At 35.1% G+C, this 14196-nt stretch overlaps 1 pseudogene; it reads right to left on the bottom strand.

Moving 5' to 3' along the window:
• Positions 1–1069: 1069 nt before the first annotated feature.
• LOC123562031 (leukotriene-B4 omega-hydroxylase 3-like) lies at positions 1070–12699 on the bottom strand (annotated as a pseudogene).
• Positions 12700–14196: the final 1497 nt, after the last annotated feature.

Raw genomic sequence — 14196 nt, 5'->3', positions numbered from 1 at the left:
AGTAATAAAATAGAAAAAGTGGAAAGGTCGCTCAACACGACAAAAACGAAAATGTTGCAGGTTCGGTTTGATTCACAAGACAATAAACGTAACATACGATACAAACAAAAAAAACAAGTTTAAATATTTGAAATATAGTCAGGAACCTTTATTAAGGAGACTAGGGGTTTAAACACGTTTGGGAAATGCTAACCTCACTTTTGCCCTATTTTCAGCTGGTTGGACACGACCATGTAGATAGTTCCCCGCTGAGATAAGATCTGACATTAGGGACAAAATAACAAGACTACATGAAGTAAAACATACAAATAGTGTTAAACTGAGGTATTAGTACACCGGTGTACACAATAACTTATCTGAAGTCAGATAACATATATATACGTATTTTGTTTGTCTAAAAGGCTGAATTTTGTCCAAGGCATTTAACCTTATATCCTTTTTTATGTAAATTGTGTGATTTTTTTCAATTTCCATTTGAATGGACTGTCAAAGACTTGACCACAAGGCTTTTCAGTTGCTGTGCTATAAGTTTTTAATCCCCCGCCACGAGTGGTGGGGGTTATAGGAATGGTCTCCGTCCGTCCTTCAGTCTTCCGTCCTTCCGTCTGTCCGTAACATTTTGTGTCCGCTCCGTATCTCCTAAACCCCTTGAAGGATTTTCATGAAACTTGGGTCAAATGATCACCTCATCAAGACGATGTGCAAAACACATCAGTCAGCTATGTTGACTCAAGGTCAAGGTCACAACGCAAGGTAAAATGTTTGAGCCTTCCATTTTGTGTCTGCTCTCTATCTCCTAAACCCCTTGAAGGATTTTCATGAAACTTGGGTCAAATGATCACCTTATCAAGACAATGTGCAGAACTTATAAGTCAGCCATGTCAGCTCAAGGTCAAGATCACAACTCAAGGTCTAGGGTTTGAGCCTTCCATTTCGTTTCCGCTCTGTATCTCCTAAACCCCTTAAAGGATTTTCACGATACTTGAGTCAAATGATCACCTCATCAAGACAATTTGCAGAACTTATGTGTCATCCGTGTTGACTCAAGGTCAAGGTCATAACGCAAGGTCGAAGGTTTGAGCCTTCCGTTTCGTGTCCGCTCTGTATTTCCTAAACCCCTTGAAGGATTTTCATGATACTTGAGTCAAATGATCACCTCATCCAGGCAATGTGCAGAACTTATGTGTCAGCCGTGTTGACTCAAGGTCAAGGTCACAACGCAAGGTCGCAAAGGTTTGAGCCTTCCATTTCGTGTCCGCTCTGTATCTCCTAAACCCCTTGAAGGATTTTCATGATACTTGGATCAAATGATCACTTCATCAAGACGATGTGCAGAACGAACTCATGAGTCAGCCAAGTTGGCTCAAAGTCAAGGTCACAACTCAAGGTCAAAGGTTTGAGCCTTCCATTTTGTGTCCGCTCTGTATCTCCTAAACCACTTATAGGATTTTCATGAAACTTGAGTCAAATGGTCACCTCATCAAGACGATGTGCAGAAAGAACTCATTAGTCAGCCATGTTGACTCAAGGTCAAGGTCACAATTCGAGGTCAAAGGTTTGAGCTCTGTATCTCCTAAACACCTTGAAGGATTTTCATGAAACTTGGGTCAAATGATCACCTTATCAAGACGATGTGCAGAAGTTATGAGTCAGACATGTTGGCTCCAGATCAAGGTCACAGCTCAAAGTCAAAGGTTTGAGCCTGCTCTGTATCTCCTAAACCCCTTAAGTTTTTTGAAATTCATTGATTTACTCATACATGGACAATAAAATATACTTAACAAAGTCAGAGCTTCCACCCAATACCATCAACCCTTTCACTATCTATAACAGCGGCGGGGGATATAGCTGTCTTTCAGACTGCCCTGTTGTGCTAAAGGCTACACGTAAACAAAATTTAAAGTCACTAGAATGTTGGAACTTCAAAATTTGAACTATTACACCTAGAGCAATCTTTGATCACTCAGTTTTAACCTGGAATATTATATTGATTTCTAGTGTTACTGGAAGTGAAGATAGTGTCTATAGCCAAAACGATATTCCTTAATAAATATCATACCAGAAACAGTAGAGGATTATTGCAAAGTCAAAGATTGTTATCTACATACTACTGTTTTAATTTAGTCTAGTCTACAAGATTAATCCAATATTCATATGCATACACGAAAATCAGTAAGAAATGGCTTCAAAATAGAAGTAAAGGCATCGTCACCTGAAATATAAAGTGTGCACATTCATCATTATCCGACAAGAAAAGAATAAGTGGTAAGCCATGGTGAAATGATAAGAAATTAGTGGAAGAGGTAGCTTCTAGGGTAGCTTGAAATTGAAATCGACTAATTGAGAGTTGAATTTTGATCTTCGAGCTGGCATAAGATTCATAGCTAATTGAATTTCGATCTGTGATGTATCACTCCGTAATAATATGCAACCATGGTAATTTGATTACACACACAACTAAGTTAAACTTTTATTTCATTGTTTATGATTATCAAATAAAGTTTTATATAAGCGAACTTTTATCTGATCCTAAGATAGTAGAAATTATTAATGCTAAATTCCGGTTGTGCCATGGGCTGACGATTTAAGATTTGAAAACTACATAAAGGCGATAAATACTAATGATGTTATCTTCCAGGAATTCAACCGACCAGAAAGTCTTTACATGAAAATAAACAATGTTACCAGATGGATGCAAGCAGTTTAGTGCTAAATAAATACCTGAAAGGATATATTAACATAATTCCAGGACTAAAAAAAACACAGGATAAGACAGGATATTACTGCTCGACGCATTATCATTCTTTTTATTCAAGCGTTTAGAAAAGATAAAGAACTATCATTAAATAACAGTCAAGATACATTTTGCAGTAAAATATCGTTTGTAACTTTTAATTTATTGCAAATACGTAATTTATCACTTCGATGTTGACAATAGTCAGTGTTTTCTGCGTTCCACACGAGCCGAGATTCCATTTTGAGCTCTCATTACCGCAGATAGCCGCCATTTAACTTCATGGCCTGGAGTAAGACTGAACTTGAAACTGCAAATGTGTATACAATTGGCATCATTTTTAAGAAAATTCGTAATGGCAATAGTTACCGGTTTAGTTTAAGCATGTAAGCAATCTAGGGTATACCAAAATCACCAGTTAAAAGTTTATTTATAAATAATGAGCGGTAACTGGAACTCTGTAGAGCCATTGAGACATACCTCCCCATCGTAAACCCCCTAAACATCCAGCATTATATACATGTATGTGTAAAACAGCTGCTTTTTCTTTCGGAAAGCAGTATCAGACATTATAGCATTTAGTTTGTTCTCATTTTTATTTTAAGTTGATTGTGAAACAAGTTCTATAATTTAATATAAATTACTTTCGATACGACACCCACATTCCTGATGGAATCCATCGCCATTACAGCCAGTTTTCTTTTTAATGTTGAGCTTCTTTGGTATGACGCGGCCAGGCCATCCGTATGAGAAGGGAACGCTCTACCACTAGGCTACCGAAGCGGTATATATAGCATTTCAAAATTCCAATACAAAATCCACACTGGCAAGGGTTAAACACAAAAACAAACATACCAAAAAATAAAGTATAGATAAGAATCAGGTCGAAAATAGGGACAGTCTTAGGACGGCAAGTCACCAGGTTAATTGTATGAAGGTGCTTTAAGGTTTCATGACCTGGAGAAATAAATATATATAACTTACTTATGCAGTAGTTTTGCGAGAACTACTTTCTCCTCATTCATAGCAAAGTTCTGTCCGATGCAGTTCCTGAAAAGGTAATACATGTGATTTATTATGTGACCTCTTTTACTACACGACATTCGACTACATTCTATCCAGATCACATAACATATTGCATATTTTGACATGCCCTGTAACTTTTTGGAAGAGGATCACTAGCCCAGCACTTCCACAACGACCCGAAATCAAAATACACAGTGCATACCATGGAGAAAACGAAACATATTTTATGAATACTGCGGATGCCTTAAAACAGGAATCATTTCTCTAAGAGAGACTTTCAGTCCTTTATTTAAGTTCATGGTGTATAAAAAAGGTGATAATTAATTTAAAACTATTATCAAATATGCCACAAATTTTCCTATCTGTAACACTTAAATGTTTCTTTATAAACAGTCTTGGAATTTCACTTGTGTCTACCACTGTTTAGAACATTTTACCAGAACATAAATTTGGTAATTAGTGTGCTGTCTTTTAGGACATTATTCTAGGATATAATTTTGGTCAATTGTCGGTCGTCATTTAGGACTCTTACCTGGACATAAATGTTATCATTTGTCCACCGTCTTTAAAGGCATTATACAGGATATAACTTTGACCAACTATCTTACGTCTTTTAGGCACGTTTACCAGGATATAAATAAAGTAATAAGTATGCCGTCTTCTAAGACATTTTAACAGGATACCTTGTATAATTTGGGCCAATTGTCCGTCGTCTTTTAGGACTTTAACCAGGATATAGATTTAGTATTTAGTGTGCCTTTTCTAGGACATCTACAAGGTTATGATTTTGGCTAATGGTCCGTCGTCTTATAGGACATTTTACCAGGATATAGATTTATAATCAGTCCGCCGTTTGTAGAAATTTTACCAGGTTATGATTATGGCCAATTGTCCGTTGTCTTTCAGAACATTTTCCCTGGACATATTTTTGGCAATTAGTCCGTCGCCTTTTAGGGAGTTTTTTTCCAGGATACAATTTTGGTCAATTGTACGTCTTCTCTAAAGACATTTGCCAGGACAAAAATTTGGTCATTAGTTCGCCTTCTTTTAGGACATGATAGCTGGATATGAGTTTGGCAATATTAAAAACTCTATCAGGATATTGTTTTTTGGCTAACTATCTGTAGTATTTTAGGATATTTTAAATATAATTTGATCGTAAGTACAACGTCTTTATGTTTTTTTTTACCGGGATATTCACGTTGCCATTTCTTCGATGTCCTTTAGAGCATGTCGGAAGTAACGGCAAAATTATACCAATTCCTTTGAATGGTAAGTTTAATTTCCAGTGATCGTCTGATAGGTCTAGCAGAAGCATAACGGTTTCAAACTCGACGTTTATCTACCGCTATGCATTTAGATTAAAAAAAATCATTCTGTATAACCAAATACCTCGGTCCGCCTGAGAAAGGAACAAATTGATAGGGGTCCATCTTAGCTACATTATCTTTTGTGAACCTCTCTGGTTTGTACTCCATATGGTCCTTGCCTCAAACATGTTCGTTGTGATGGAGGGTCCATATGTTAATCTGTAAGATAAAACAGTGCTATGGTGAGAGTCCATATGCTAATCTGTAAGATAAAGCAGTACAGTGCTATGGTGAGAGTCCATATGCTAATCTGTAAGATAAAACAATGTTATGGTGAGAGTTCATATGCTAATCTGTAAGATAAAACAATGTTATGGTGAGAGTCCATATGCTAATCTGTAAGATAAAACAATGCTATGGTGAGAGTACGTATGCCAATCTGTAAGATAAAACAATGCTATGGGGAGAGTCCATCTGTTACTCTGTAAGATAAAACACATGCTATGGGGATAGTCGATCTGCTACTCTGTAAGATAAAACAATGCTATGGGGAGAGTCATTAAAGTTATGCTACTCTGTAAGAGAAAATTCTATGAGGAGAGTCCATATGCTAATCTATAAGATAAAAACGCTATGGGAGAGAACTCATATACTAATCTGTAAAATACAACAATGCTATGGCTAAGCGTCCATATGCTTATCTGTAAACTATTATGGTTATTGTGGAGTGTACTTATGCCTATCCATTTTCAGGGCGCGTCCATATGATGATCTGTCAAGTACAACAATTCTAAGGGTGTGTTCATATGTCAATCTGTAAAATACAACAACACTATGGATAGCCTCCATATTCTAATCTGTAAAATACAACAAAGATACGGTGGGGTGTTCATTACGTTAATCTGTAAATACAATAATGATATGGTAGGGTGTTCATATACTAATCTGTAAAATACAACAATGAAATGGTGTGGTGTCAATATGTTCATGTTATGATACAGCATCCATATGCTTTATTAGTCTGTGACATGCAACGTGTTCGTATGTTCTGTAAATACAACACTGATCTCAAATAATGAGCGCGAATATATAGTGTTTTTGATCTGAATGAGGTGCTCACTTTGCCATGGCCAAAATTACTTTTTGTATCAAAGACTGAAACTGAATCCATTGATTCCTTATTGCAAGCGCTGTAAGTACTCAATGAGGCATTCAACATGCCACCGAGGCACCCATTAACATAAAATCAAGGATAAAATTATATTGTAAGTTTTTCCATAATCTCATTTGAAATTATACTAAACATGTGTTGTTTTTATTTAGTAGTAAATGGATTGAGGTTAACGTGACTTACGGCAACTCCTGTCCCTGGTGGAATCGTAATGTCACCTAGGTCAAAGGGTTTTGTTGTTTCACGACCGACTATAGCTACCGGACAGTGCAATCTCATGCCTTCCTTTATACACATACTTAGGTATTCTAGTTGAGGCAAGTCGTTCCTAGATAAATACAAAGTAACAACATGAGTAAGTCTTACTCACCTTCAAGAACACAGATTTACAAATAATGACGCACGTTTCCTTGGTAGTAGAAAACCGTCAGAAAACGGAAACTTTTAGAGAAACCGTATGACTTTACAGCCAATGATAAAAATCAAATCGCAAACGGTCGCACTTTGCTGCCTTTCTTTTCTGAACATTATGTCAGTTAAAATATATATTACGGCGGTCAGATTTATGATTCAGTGTCTTACTTACTTACTGAATAATAAAATCTGTAAAAAGATCCATTGGAAGCAAAGAATGCAACCAAGAAAGAATAATAGCAGACTCGGTTTGATTGAGTCTGTTCATGCGAGTAATGAAATGTGCAACACCACTCACGCCCCCTAGCACCGGCTTAAGCGTAACTCTATTACACATCTATTGAATGGACTCTATGATCCCAAAACACCATGAAAACACACCAGGATCGTAGATTGGGCACTTATGAATTTAGGTCTATCGTCACGGTGAACATTGTATGGCACGGGCATCGAACTCACGACTTCTAGTGGTATTCTGATAGTTTCCCTACCAAGTTAGCAACAACAACAAACTTTATGACAAAGACATGGTTATATACATCAGGTGGAATCATACAATGTACATGTAGTTACCATTTGATGTCGTCTGACTCCCTACCCTGTAACAGGTCGTTTATTTCTTTCCGACATTTCTCCTGGTATTCCGGATGTTTTGCAAGAAAATACAAAATCCACGAGATGGCGCTCGCTGTTGTGTCATGACCTTGAAAAATATCATGCAGGTTTCTCAAAAAAAGTGTTTTATAGGAAGAAAGTTAACTTTATACAGATATTTCCACGGATTGTAGACACAAAATAAAAAATACACATATATCTATACATCCGAAATCTACAGTATGGACTTTGTGTTGCATTTTATTTTATCCCTTTTTCTTTCAACTGTAATTACACGGGAAGACATTTGGGTAATATTTTTTGTCACTAATGTTTACCCTTTAGCCAATACTTATATTATGGTAAAACAAGAAAGTATCCACTTCATTTCTTATATCTATGTCTGACAGACCAGCACCATTTTCATCTTTTGCTGTCAGTAAAATATCTAGAAAGTCAAAATATTTTCTGTTGCTAACATCATCCTCAATTTCCTGTAAAATTTTGTTATAAAGTTAATATATTCACATGTTTTCTTCGATTGAGTAAAAATAATATTACATAGCTCGACAAACTTCATGGCATTGTAAAATCGTGTTTAAATCTAAAAGCTAGATATTTTACCTACAGACAATCATATCGTATTTCTTAGAAAGAGAGTACAGCTAAGCAACCTATTATGGTATTATGCAGTTTCCTGTGTAAGTCAATTTTTATATACAGCTTTATTCAAACAGTACAGTGAAACCTGTGCCGAACACCACCTGTTAACAGTGACCACCTTGCTCTGAAGATCACAGGTTTCGTGTGATTGAATCATTTGCAGAATATTTTAGCCTGTGATTGAATAAAGACCAACAGCAAATAAAACCATTGTTTGGCTCTCTAAAGTGGCGTCTCTATATACAGGGTTGACTGCAGTTGTTATTACCAGTGCACGTCTGCGGTTATTTATAATGTCTTCCGCAACACTATGGACAAAGTCGCAATCTTGCTTGAACTTTTTCCCCATCTTAGTTCTGTAGAAAATGATGTCTGGTGCTAAAATTGGATCTCTGGAAAATAAATACACTATCTAGTAGTCTGTACATTTAATTTATTAAATGCTTAAATATATCAGTTAAGGCAACTTCTTCGATTTTGTGCGATAGACGGACCGTAGATGGCATTTAAATTTAAGAAATATAAGAAAATATTTGAGTACTTAAATTTAGTTATTGATACAGTCATGTCTTTATGTTATATACGTAAAAAGTATTATATGGATATTGTCATTTTGGTCAAGTGGCATTAAATATTGGCTAAAGACTGTTCTATTGAATTACCTTAAACGTCCAGAATTACTTGTTGCCAGATCATTGACTGCCTGGTCATACGGGTGTGTTTCTCTGAAACGAATAATATTTTGAATACCATAATCGTTAACGAATTTACATAAGAAAATGTAATGAAAATGTAAATTTCTAAAACTTCCTTGCTTGAACGGCTCGCTACTGTTATTGTTATTGGGGGCCTCCACAGTCGTGTGGTCAAGGTCGCCGACTTCGAACCACTGCGATTTTTAAACCTCGCTTGAGGAATAGATTTATCAATGTAAGAAAGCCATCTGGCTGATTTACGGAAAGCAAGTGGGTCTGCCAGCGTTCCCTGCGTATACCTGAGATATAGCCTAGAGGTAAGACTCTTATAGATCTACTTTAGTGCTAATTGCATTATGGAATCGATTAAGATTCAGATAAGTCTGAACAAATATGCTTCAAATTCGTAAGGAAAATACATGTACATACCCGCTACGTTGAACATCAATGTCATACGAGAAGGCACATCTCAAGATAATATCAAGTGTACATAAACAAATTTGTTGAAATATTTCAAAGTCTTTCTTCTCGTCTGCAAAAGTTCCCAACTTGTCCTGTAATTGTTCACGAAAACTAAACAAATTAAATGAAAGAATACTGACATGTACAATACATGTATTATGAGTCTATTAAAGTTTTCATACAGTGGTGTACAAAATGCCTTATGAAATAATAATACATAAAATATAACGAACATACTCAGCAAGTTGCCTGCACAAAAGATGAAAAAATATATTTCCATTTGCAGTGGTTTGTTGGAGCAGGTTTGTCACATAGTCCGACTGAAGCTTAACGTATAGGTACAATGTTATAAAAATAGTTTCTCGAGTTTTCAAATAATAGTACGTACTAGTATGCGCTTTTGCGGAAAAGAAAATGGTATTTTCGTTACATACAATCAGAACATTTGTCGAGTCGTTGTACACATCTAAATATGGTTTGAGGATATCAAAATGGAACGCTGGTGTGAGGAGGCGACGGTTGCGAGCCCACTTGTCGCCACTTGATATGAGTAAGCCGTCACCAAGCCATGGCTTCAACGTTCTGTAGCCGCTTGTTAGGTTCATAGCCTTTGGTTCTAAAAACAATCGGAGTTACTACTAAATAGTTATAATAATTATAATAATAAAAGAACAACCTCTAACCCCCGAATTCCGAGCCCCCCACTCCTTAAACTGAACAGATTTTGTGGTCCCAAAATTTGCCCTTATTTCATTAGAAAATAACATGAAAACTGGAACCCCTTTATTCCGGAAATGAGACAATATTTCCAGACCGAATCTCTATTTATCAACACAGAACTGCCCCTGAAGACCGAACAATTTTAAAGGCAACCAGAGTTTTGGCACTTGCCTTTTATCAATATTTTCAGAATTTTTTGTATTTTGTACAGCATTATTTATGTCCATAAAAACGTTAATGGTGTTGTTTCATATACATGTAGTAACTAGAATTTAAAGTGAATCTGTCTGCTTGGTAATCGTGTAACTTTTTATTTAATTTAGCAAACATTCAACCAACAACTCCTTCTAAACAAAACCGAATTTTAACTCTGGTCTGGAGGTTGTTCGGTTTAAAGAGGTTCCCTTTTACGAGATGACACATCTTGACAATTAATTTTCCACGAGGGTCTCTACAAATTAACTAGATCTACGCAAACATGATTAGAGAAAATTTATCACAACAGATGCTAGCTGCTACGTACTTTGTTTCATTGCAGATATAATGATTTGGAATGTTTTAAAGAATTTGCATAGGGAATCCTTCCAAACTGAACCAGAATACAGAAACGTTTTTCTGAAAAAATCTCTACATGATGTGTATTCAGTTTGGATGTATAGCGATGACCTTAGTGCTCTAGAATGAATATTAGACGCAAATGTAAGTGAATCTTTTAGATACCCTGGAGCTATGACGTATATATGATGAGAACTCTTAAAATCTAACGCGTTTGGAACAATATAACAGATGATGTTTCAAAATCTTTATTAAGAAACGAATTGAACATTTCTTCTTAGGCGTATCGCAATTTCCCCAAATTATAGATACATACGTTTTAGTTTGATTTGAACATTGTACATCATCCTATACATATATATTATATACAGTTAAACAACTTGTAGTAATCAGTTCAATAAAATTGAAGTTAAGATATTATTTCTTATATCAATATAACACTGGCATATTAAGATGAACATGATATTCGTCTTCAATATCTAATATGCCGCAATGTAAACAGTTTCTTTTGTTGCGCGGTATTCTATTTTGGCCATATCCAAGATCCGATTCTTGTAACGTAGAATATAAGATCATTAAGCAAAACATTCAAGGTAATAATTCATACGCTAGTGTCGTTTTACAACTTCTATACAAACCTAAGCTGAACTATTTTCAATATTACACAACAGTAGTCATATTATGAGGCAAAATGTATGGTTATAAAAACGTTTTCGCATTTTCCAAAGAGAGATTCAAGCGTTTTATGCGTGGCAAAAGGTACAAAAGGAATAAAAATTTTCAAGAACAAGGTTATTATGAATATTCCAAGTAAGCGTGCTGTCAATGTTAACATAAAGTAATTTGTCATTAAGAACATAATTATCATACATTCTGTTTAGCGTTCAGACAAGTCCGTATTCCAGCAAAACATTTATTCATCAGAAACGAAAACTACATAATATCATGCTTTAAAAAGGAGAGCTCACCCATATGCGTAAAAATCATCGGATATATATATAATACAGCTTTTTTTTCCTTAGCATGTCTGTAAATTTCCTTAGGAAAAAAGCTTTTTTGTCAAGCTACTCCCTTTCAGATTGCAGTTTGCGAATCAGAAAAATGTCAGATATGGGATTAATGATTGTATGTCAGTTTCATGGCATTAACATATGCTTAGTTTTATGTTGATACTTAAACATGTTTTCATCCGGCAAATAAAAATTGCCCATTTTTCAATTCAAACTATATCATCATTTTCACGTATACAGAATTACGCAGTGGATGTTTGGTAGTACACAACAACATAGATGCATTTTATTGTTAAATAAAATAATTTATGAAATCAGTTTAATGCGAGTATTGTCAAGGTATCTTAGTGTTTCCTTCCCATACATGTTTATTTTTGCAAGTCCTGATTATAAGGCAGCGAAATAAGTTTAAAATTGTTGAGTTTTATTGTGAATCAAATCACCAAAAATTGAACAATGTTACTTTAACTGTAACATACCTGCTGTTTTGAGGATTCTTTTCATACTGGAAGGATGACAAGCAATAATGAAAGGTCGTCCCATAGTGCCCCATACACAGATATAACCTTTCTCTTTGGAATACTTGTTTACCCATTCAATGAATTTCAACAGCCTCTCTTGTGCATCCAGAGTTTTCATCTAAACATAAAAATAGACTGATATCAATCTCGATTTTAGCAAGGTTCAAACAAAATATATTGTTTTTGTCTTTATTATGTCATGTAATGTATTTGTGCGAATATCGAAGGTGAAAACCGGGGTGTCACGACATGGGATTATTTCAGATAAAAGAACAAGGTAGAATGATCGATCCTGCACATCTAGGCTGGGTGGTTTTCTCTCTTGAAATACATATACGCTGGCGAGTCTTGAACCTATAAAGGTTAGGTAAAATATGATAGTCTTGTGTTTTGTTGGTTAAATACATTTTCCGTTCAATTTGATACCTAAGACGCATAATTTCATGGCGTTCAATTTCTGTCCTACTTATCAGTCAACACACAGTCAGAGAAGCTGGGCTGGCGGCGGGTGCAGGCGAATATTTTGGGGAAAATAAAAGCAAAAATAACTTACAACAAGAAAACTTCCGTAAAGCCATGTGCGTTCTTTTGGTCCTGGTAGATTGCCGAATATCTTTTCAATTCGCCTTCGGTACCTGATGAAAGAGATAATCTTGTAGGCAACAAAAACAGCGCCAATAAGTACTGTCGTCTGCAGCATGAGCAAAATTGAAGCCCGATATACACTGGGAACTGATGTCACTAAGTCGAGGTTTCCTAACATGCTAATCATGCTTATTACTTACTTGATGACTGAAAATGAAAATGTAATCAACGTTACTAGAAGACAGAACCACAGTAAAAAGAATTTCTGTATGCCTATTCATCTAATCCTCTCATCTTTCTACTATTTTAAACATATTTTATTGCTTATAATACATGTATTTATATCATTACAGCAACATATGGATATTAACAATCGATTGAATTATAGCAATAGGGTCGGACCACAAGTTCTGCCAACATTAGTAAAGGGCCCTTCCCTCGAAAATTAACTATTACATAAAATTAGTTACTTTTACGAAATAAACAGTTATAACAAATGTATTACAAAAGATTGAATGAAGAAAAGACCAAAGTATGACTGTAACTAAAATAGAATAAAATAGCTAGTTTAATGTTATATATGATGTTGATATTGCTATTTTTCATCATGGATCTGTTTCCCAGAAGCTAGGCAAGGGCAAGAGTAACTGTATTCGTTTGCGATAAGTTGAGGTTTGATTAATAATCAATATCAAATGTTAGGTACTGGTAGAAATTACAAGTCACAGCTATTCTCACTGAAAACGATTAGAATTTATGATAAATTTATGCACCGCCAAAGTAATCATTGTATTGCTTTCGTCTGAGTACATGTCAGATCCAAATAATAGCAGTGTGTCATTTAAAGGATGAAAAGTTCTGGTTTCGTGAAATAGGTCGATTCTTTGTTCTCTAAATTTCATACACTGAAAGAAATAATGTTCAGCATTCTCGATGGATATCCACAGTCACAACTGGGATTATCTCTTAAATGATTTCTGTATAAATCGTTATTCAGATTACTGCATCGGTTTCTTAACCTTGCATGTAAAATTGAGGGCAGTCTTTTACCAATCAAAAAGTGTTTGGGGAATGTTGGTGCTTTGAACAAATCTTTTAGCCTTGATTTAAATATATTAAGGGATTCAGAATTTCTAATATTTATATCAAGTGAATTCCATAGATCGGTAGATGACGGTATAAATGAGTTACTATAAATCTGAGTTCTTCGAGCTATTGTTACATACATGTAGTTATCATTGTTTCTCAAAGGGTAATTAGATATCTCTGCTACAACAGGAGGAAAAATATTTGACAAGAATTCAGAGAGTAGACTATTTTTAGCTTTATAAACTGTAATAAGCTTTTGAATATTTCGTCTGTCCTCTAAGGAGACCCATCCTATTTCTTGAACTAAATTTTGTATTGAGACAGACCTGGTTAATCCTGTAACTATATGCGCCGCTTCATATTGTATTTTTTCTAAGGATTGTTTTTGTTGTACATTGCATCCATCCCAAACGATAGATGCATACTCTAATATAGGTCTCATATATGAAATATAAATTTGATTTAGAGTAGATCTTTTTAACTTTAATTTAAGTGCTCTCATAGAACTCAAAACTTTGGATGCAGACTTTTCTATGTGGCTAATATGCTCGTGCCAATTAAGATCGGACGATAAAGTTAAACCTAAATATTTAATCTAGTAAAATACCATTAAAATAAAGAGATGGCTTTACATGTAGATTAGAAAA

Source organism: Mercenaria mercenaria, chromosome 2, assembly GCF_021730395.1.
Source record: "Mercenaria mercenaria strain notata chromosome 2, MADL_Memer_1, whole genome shotgun sequence".
Taxonomy (NCBI): Eukaryota; Metazoa; Mollusca; class Bivalvia; order Venerida; family Veneridae; genus Mercenaria; species Mercenaria mercenaria.
The sequence above is the reverse complement of the archived record's forward strand: the minus strand, read 5'-3'. Positions and strand labels throughout refer to the sequence as shown.